The sequence below is a fragment of the Anopheles stephensi genome, chromosome 2, assembly GCF_013141755.1.
Source record: "Anopheles stephensi strain Indian chromosome 2, UCI_ANSTEP_V1.0, whole genome shotgun sequence".
Lineage (NCBI taxonomy): Eukaryota > Metazoa > Arthropoda > Insecta > Diptera > Culicidae > Anopheles > Anopheles stephensi.
Genome location: NC_050202.1, coordinates 49,590,344 through 49,597,687, shown reverse-complemented (window position 1 = coordinate 49,597,687; position 7,344 = coordinate 49,590,344). Strand labels below are relative to the sequence as shown.

Here is a 7,344-nt window from a genome sequence, read left to right as displayed (position 1 = left end):
GGAGGCACAAGAGGAACAACGACCGGATCGGATAAAGATTCTGTGTGCACATGCACTTTGAGATGCATTTTGTGCATTTTTCTTCTTCACTCTCCCAGGTGCAGCGATTGAACCGGAAAAGAGCTGGCACAGGTTGGTGCAGAGCATTCTCTCCCGCTCGCACGCTCTCTTGCGCTTAGTGGCAGGGGTTGCCATCGATTATCTCTTATGTTATATGGGTATGGAATAAATTTTACTGAAACGATTCTTTTTACATAAAATAGTGATACATTTTCTCTGCAATACATAATACATATATTTTGTTGGCGCAGCTTCTTCACAAAATCATGTCAGGGATATTTATACAGCTATATAGCGATAACATATAGCTATTTTGATCCAAACTCCGATTATACTAACTAAGCAATTTGGCCAAGCAACATAATTTGATTATCATTAGATTAGGGTTTCTGGACAAAACAGTTCGAATAACTGAAATTATCATACAGAAAATACAGAAAAGAATGGTTTCGACGGTAGATGATCTTAAATGCTAATAATCAGTTTTACGATCTCAATTTGGCTCATTTGAGTATTTTTCATAGAAAAGTTAAATATTCCAATGACCTCCAAAACGTTTAACCATCAAAGTAAAAGTTAAAAAAAATTGAGACCGATTGTGGTTCTAGAAGCTGGCCGATAGCCTGAAAATTGATTTAAACTAAATTTAAACAATAAGTACACTTTCAACAGCTGAAGAGCTCCCATATGCTAAAAATAATACAATACAATGTGCCCTACTGCGCTAGCATGCCTGAATTGAGCAACTCTAAATTTGAAACTATTCTGGTCCATGTAATGTTCGTATTTATAAGTCAAACCAAGCGAAAGGATAAAATCATTTACGTTTATTTGGACTTGATTGTATTTTTATCAACTTTCTAGTGGAATTTTCGACGTCACGCCGACCATCGAATGACCAAAAAACAGAGCATAACTATTGTTAAAACCAATGCATTGGATTCCAAATTTTGGATACATTTTTCGGATATTGAATATTAAGAATAATAAAGCAATGCAGAAAAAATGCTCGTTAAAATATTGCAATAAATTTTTGAAAATCATCACTAGCTGTTAAACACATCCCAAACGAACCCTGCCGCACGCCACTTGCGCGAGCGCAAAGAGACGACGAAACGCGCGCGCGCGCCCGCATACTCCCAGCTCAAAGAGCGGACGCAGGCCATCGCTCCAAGAGCAGCTCAGCGCGATCGCTCGGAAACGGCTCTGGCTCAGTTTTATCGAACGTTTCTTCGCGGTTGGTAAGCCGTGCGGTGACGGTGTACTATTCGGTCGTCTGATGCCGGTTCGTCCGTTTTCTGCCTCAACTCAGCCACAGATCGAGCTGCTTCTGGGCTCGATTCAAAATCGAAATAACATATCGAAATAAAAATATCGCCTCGCAAGGTACGTTAAAGTGGTTCGGCTTCGATTAGCGACATACCGGCGGTGGTTGTTACCTAAGTGGAAGTGGAAGTTGTTTCTGAAAAGCCGGGGTTGGAAAAAACTCAAGCCCTGCCCTGGTTTACCGGTCCCCAAAACGCTGTTCGAGTGCGAGTCTCGGTCTGGGATGTGCAAGATCGGCTGGTCTGGTCGTTAATTGTAAATTATGGTGTTGAGTGTAGTGTCTGTGTACGTGTGCGTACTTACTATTTTCGATCTCGGTTTCGGAGGATCGGCGTTAGGCGGTGCTTAACCGGCAGTCGGCAGTGCGTGTGATTTGCCCAAGTGTCTAAATCCTCGGCGGTGGATATAAATCGTGGTACGGTGGTGATGAGCTAGCAATAAAACGTATCCCATTTTGACAAAAGGAGATCATTCGGTACGGAAGTTATTGATGCAGTGGATGGGCCGATGTGATCGATGTGTGTGTGCTTTGTTTTGGTGAGACTGTTCCGCGAACTTTAACTTTGGAAACTACAAGTTGAGACCCAACGCACCAATAATTGGGGCAGTTTTTTTTCTTTCTACAGAATTCGTGGAAAAATCATCTCACCGTTCCCTCGGTGTGGTTCATTTCGCATAAAAATCGCGAGCTAAGATGAAGAAAAAATCCGCCCATCCGGAAAAGAGAAACGGGCTTTTCCTTCACAAAAAAAAAAACGAGGACAAGAATTGGATAGATCTGATGAAACAAACGTAACGAAACACACAGAGGGAAAAAAAGTCAAAACAGAACGAAGCGAAGCGAAGACAAAAACGCAACCTTAAAACGAGCTCGACGATTCCCTCCCCCGGCCCGCTGGGTTAAAATAAAAGTGAAACAATCGACATCGTCCTGCCCTGCCCGCTTCACGTTCTCGCCAGAGACCGTTGTGTCGCGGCACCGGGGCGCAGCATCTTTCGCCAGTCGGTTAAGATTTATGTAGTGCACCGAGCCATCGCTGTACGGGCTGGCTCAGGTTCCACGATGGTCGTTACATCGGCCCGGTAACTGCATCAGCCGGCCGTTTACTCTTCTGATGCTGCGGCTGGGCTGCCCTGAGTTTTTGCTGAAGTTCTTGTCGTTTTCGTGTTGTACCGAATTTATTCCGCGTTGCTGCAACGAAGGTGTACAACGACGAAAAACACACGACGGAACGGTGGTTTAAGCCAGCACGACAAGAAACCTGATGACTTTGATGATGATGATGATGATGTTCTTGCTGCCCTAAGGGGAGGGTGGTGGTACGATGGATTCTTATCCACCGTTCTGGGCAAAACGGAGCAATTTTGAGATAGTTCGCTGGAGGTGTGCTTAATGCAACTTCAGCACGTGTGAGAGGTGTCGCAATGTCTCAAGGCTTTTTCGTTTGCTTCTGAAATGTAGATTAACGAATGGACTAGAACGATCGTTTTGTTATGGTTCCCCAAAAACTAAATATAAACGTTGATGAATTAGCTAATTGTGCATCAAAATTGAAGTACCTTCCAAAGTGTAAAATAGGCGTGAAACCTAACCCGTCAACTACAAAGCACGTGAAAACGGGGCCCTGAAAACCCTCTACAGAAGCCATATAAAGCTAAAAACATCCAGCGGGAAATGGGCCCAAGGTAGGGGCTATGGGGTTGGGGGGTACGGGGCAAAAAAAAAAACCCGGCAGAATCAAAAGTTTCCACGTAGACGAAACCGAATCTGGGTTGATCTCATTCGTCAGCACATTGTGACCATGGGCCCCGGTTGTGCTGTTGCGGTTTGGAGAATTGATGGGCAAGTACGTGAAATAAAGCAGCAGCAGCAGCACACCAGACCAGGGCAGATACGAAACACAGAAGCACAGAAATCATCACCGCAATTCATCGCCCTTGTCGCATCGCCATCGAACTATACCACCGCAGCATCCAGCATCGTCGAACTTTTTACGGACCGCGCAAAGTTTGGAGTTGCAATTGTGGTTAAGTTTTTCTTGGTAGTTTTCTTTTTCGGTAGCTCCGAAGTGAACCCTTTTTTTTTTGGAGTGGACCAGAAGAAGATCCCAGTCTGCTGGGGGAGATGTCCGGGGCATGAGGGAAGAAAGCGGAATTGATATTTCCCCGACGTTAGGCAGAACATCATGGGAATATCCAGGGCCTCTCGCGGCACAAACCAGGGTTGATTATTGTCGTAATTACTGACCACCTGGTGGCTGACGGTGGTGGACGGTAATTATGTGGTCCCGATTTCGGTGCGCTGAGAAAGGTTGGGTGGAGTTGTGAAAATTCGTACCGAGCGTGGAGCACCAAGCGCCGATCCTGAAACCCCCACTGCAAGATCACGTGCTTACGCAATTGTGTTGTGAGATCTGGGGTTTGTTTTTTCTTCTTGTTCTCGAAGCCCTGGCGTCAGGTCAAGATGTATTTATTGAAAGGGTAGACAAACATCTTCCTTCTAACCTGGAACCTACGGCATACGTATCGCGTAGTAAACTTGAAGCTGGAGAGCTATTTCGGTCAGTGAGAGTGGACTGCCAGAAGATCTACGCAAGTTCCGCAAGGTTGCTGTGCGTTAGATGGAACGATTAATCCATTACCCATTTACACCAGCGATCGCCCAAAACAGCGCACACATACGCAAGGGCACAATTTGGCAACGAAATTCATTTTCACTTGCTTCACGGAACGAAAAAAAGGAAAGCAGAAGGTTGCCGCTGCTCACTGAATCTTTGTGCACCGTTTAACATACATAAGTACCTTTTTGGCGCTCGGTGCATTAATTCTAATCATTGTCCAACGATCATGTGGAGCAATTGCACCTAAATTTGGCCCAAACCTCCATCGATCGGTCTCCTGCGCTTAGGACCGGAAGTAATTGACCGTGCTGGCGCTTTGGAGCTGGTTAATCCACCCGATTGGGTGCAAATAATCACCAGCATCACTCATTAGTAGCAAAAAAACAAGGCTGACGCTGCTCTACAGCAATTCATTCGATGGCAAAACCCGCTGAAGTAACGGAGAAACTCCGAAGGAAAGAAACAAAAGCCCAGTGAAAACTAACGGCTGCCAATCAATCGGACATCGATTCGGTCCGGTCCGGGTGCAAGGTTGGCGCGTTAAAGCGATTAAGTACATTCATGACATTCTGCGGAGCAGTAAACAGCAAACCAAACACACACACACCACGGTCCTCCACGTTGATGAAGACTGACGGGAGCGAGGGTCTGATATCTTGATCGCGATATAAGTTTCAATCGCCAGTCCCAAAATGTCGATCGATCGATCGGAAGCCAGAATTTGTCTCTCCAGAGTTCGGGTTGCAGCATGAATGGGAGGAAGAGGATCACAACGGCAGGACATGAAGTAGGGATGATAAAAGATGTGCGAAGCGAGTTAACCGAAACCAGCAAACGAAATCCCTGATCAACAGCAACTGCGCTCAAGATCAAAGATGGATCGCGTCAACGATTGGCTGGATTGATGGCAAAAAGTCCCCGCCAGTCCCCGTGGAAGCTTTTTTTTAGCTTGTTGTTGCTTCTTCTGATGTGAATCCTGACAGGCCCTCCATTCAATCCGGATTGTTTTTTTTTGCGCACATGTGAAGTGTCCTCACTGGTGGCAGTGAAGAAAGACAGAAAAAAACCGGGAACCGAATCTAACTTATCCCATGCCATTTGCATCCACGGGTTGGAGGGATTCTGGAACAGCCGGGACAGCTCGTTCGTGAAAGTCGTGAACTGGAGTTCCAACTTCCACCGCCAAAACCTTCAAAGAGACGGGACGTTGACTGACGAATCCATACATTATTAATATGCTTCTTGTATGCTTTATTTGTATAACCTGAAGATCGGACCGATCAGTGTTGTGGGATTACTTTAAACCTCTCCCTTTAAAGTGTGTGTGTGTCCTTCAACATGTTTTGGTCGACGTATTCTCACCACATTGTTTGGGCCATTGCTTTACAGTCATCGTATCGCTTCCATGCCAATTGGCCCCGAGAAGCATTGGCGTTGAAAGGTACAGGAGTGTGTCTTAATGGCGGGATTAAGAAATTCGCAGGGCGCGCGATTCGACAATATGCCAAAAACGTGTTTCATGAGCGCTTCTGTGGGGTTGGTGAGCTTCAGGGAAAGATAAATAATGGCGGACGAGAAATTCGACGAATTCGCGGAATGCGTAATGTGGCAAGGAAGAGGTGATGAGCTTATTTCAATAATAAATGGAAGGGAATCAGATCATGTGACAAGGGGTGCGTGAGTTAAGATATATTTTTGTGACAAAGATATTTTTAAATGAAAAACACATCGCGTAGTAAACTAGAAACGTCATAAATAACTGGGAACTCTACAGGTGACATAGTGCAATGGGTTTCAAAATGGCGGTGTTAGTGCTTAGAATAATAAAATATTAATTATCTCGTTACATTTTTGTGTGTAATGCCTTCCATATATTTCAACTACCCTGCCAGGATTCAGTTACAGTGCAGTGAAACATAATAATAGTGACCTCAGCGGTAGGAGTGACCCTAGGAATGTGGCAGCAGATCGTGCCGGAGGCAGTCCGAAGCATTCGCTGCACCGTGGTAATGAGTTAGTGATGTGATCTAGTGGGCCGTAAGCTGGTGATGATTTTATGATTGAGTTGCATGCAAAGTGAGCATAAGCGTATCGTGTTGGTGTGTGTGTGAGAAATGGTCAAGCTTCAGTGGGCGAGAGCAAGTGAGTGAGTGAGAGATCACAGTGTAGTGAGCGTGCCCAGCGGTGAAAGGGCCAAAAGGTGAAACAAAGTAGGCGCAAGAAACGGCCGCACTCCAAAAAGTCAAATCAAACGGGGGCTGTAACTGCTGCGGTGTTTTCGTGTGCAAGAGCTGGCCGTTTTCCACCCGGTGGAAGCGGAAGTGCGTCAAGGTGTTCACCATACAACGGATTGTTCGGAGCAATCGGAGCGTCGGAGATCTGTAACGTGTAACGGCGTGCTGGCACGCGCATGCACGCCAATTTCTCGCCAAGCCTAGTTCCTGGTGGTGCCTGGCAGGTTCTGATTTTTTTTCCGTTGGTCTTCACCGTGAACGTGCCACCAGTACCGATTGGGAGCGAGCAAAACGGGAACGTCGTCGTCGAACCGGTGCGGTGCCTGGTGTCCCGGTAAGTGGATAATTAATTTTAATATTCAATTATGGGCGGAACGATTGAAAATTCATATTAATTGATACGTTACTATCGGCCCGTCCGGATCTGTCCAACACGTTTTCGATTGCTGTTCGATGTGCCCTTGCTCCAGCGGGAGCTCTCCGTTTTGTTTTTTGTTACCTTTACGACCGCACGGCCGCAAATGGCTTAATCGTGAGACAGCACAAAAAAGGTCTGACCTTAGGAGTCTGCATCGTCGTGAGGTTATGTGATCCATTTCTTGGCGGGCATCTAGGCACTTTAGTGTCTGTGCTCGATGAGCAACGGAGCAGAAGTTTCGTTCGGTGACGACGCATTGCCACATTCGATCGGATATTCCAACCGACCAGGATGACTTTCATGAGCATCGGCCGTCTGGACGATCGGAGACGTCGATGATGATGATGATGATGAGTTGCATCATAGAGGGGGGGGGGGGGGGAGAGAAGAGGCGGGTGCACATTTGTCTGGAGTGTGGAGTGGAGAGTGTATGGCAAACCGTCCTCAAAGAGAACTCTTCGATGTTGTGTCTGTGTTGATTGAGCTCGAATTGACTGAGCGCTCACATGAACGACCTCGCGAGGGTGATCTTGTTCCTACGCGGGATCGAACCCACGATACGGTGTTGCATGAGTTTTTTTTCCCCCCGGACGAGACACATTCCCCGGCTGCTTTTGCTTTTCTTTCTTCGCTCAATGAACTATTTATCCAACTTTGCTTTTCATGCTTGGCACGCGGTTGTCCC

At 46.3% G+C, this 7,344-nt stretch overlaps 1 protein-coding gene across 1 annotated transcript in view; it reads left to right on the top strand.

Moving 5' to 3' along the window:
- The first annotated feature begins 1,288 nt into the window (after positions 1-1,288).
- Positions 1,289-7,344, top strand: part of LOC118504868 — a 78,713-nt gene continuing 72,657 nt past the window's right edge. The window contains exons 1-2 of the mRNA XM_036039912.1: positions 1,289-1,801; positions 5,900-6,575. The gene's annotated coding sequence lies outside the window, so the exon portion shown is untranslated. The remainder of the gene's footprint in view (positions 1,802-5,899; positions 6,576-7,344) is intronic.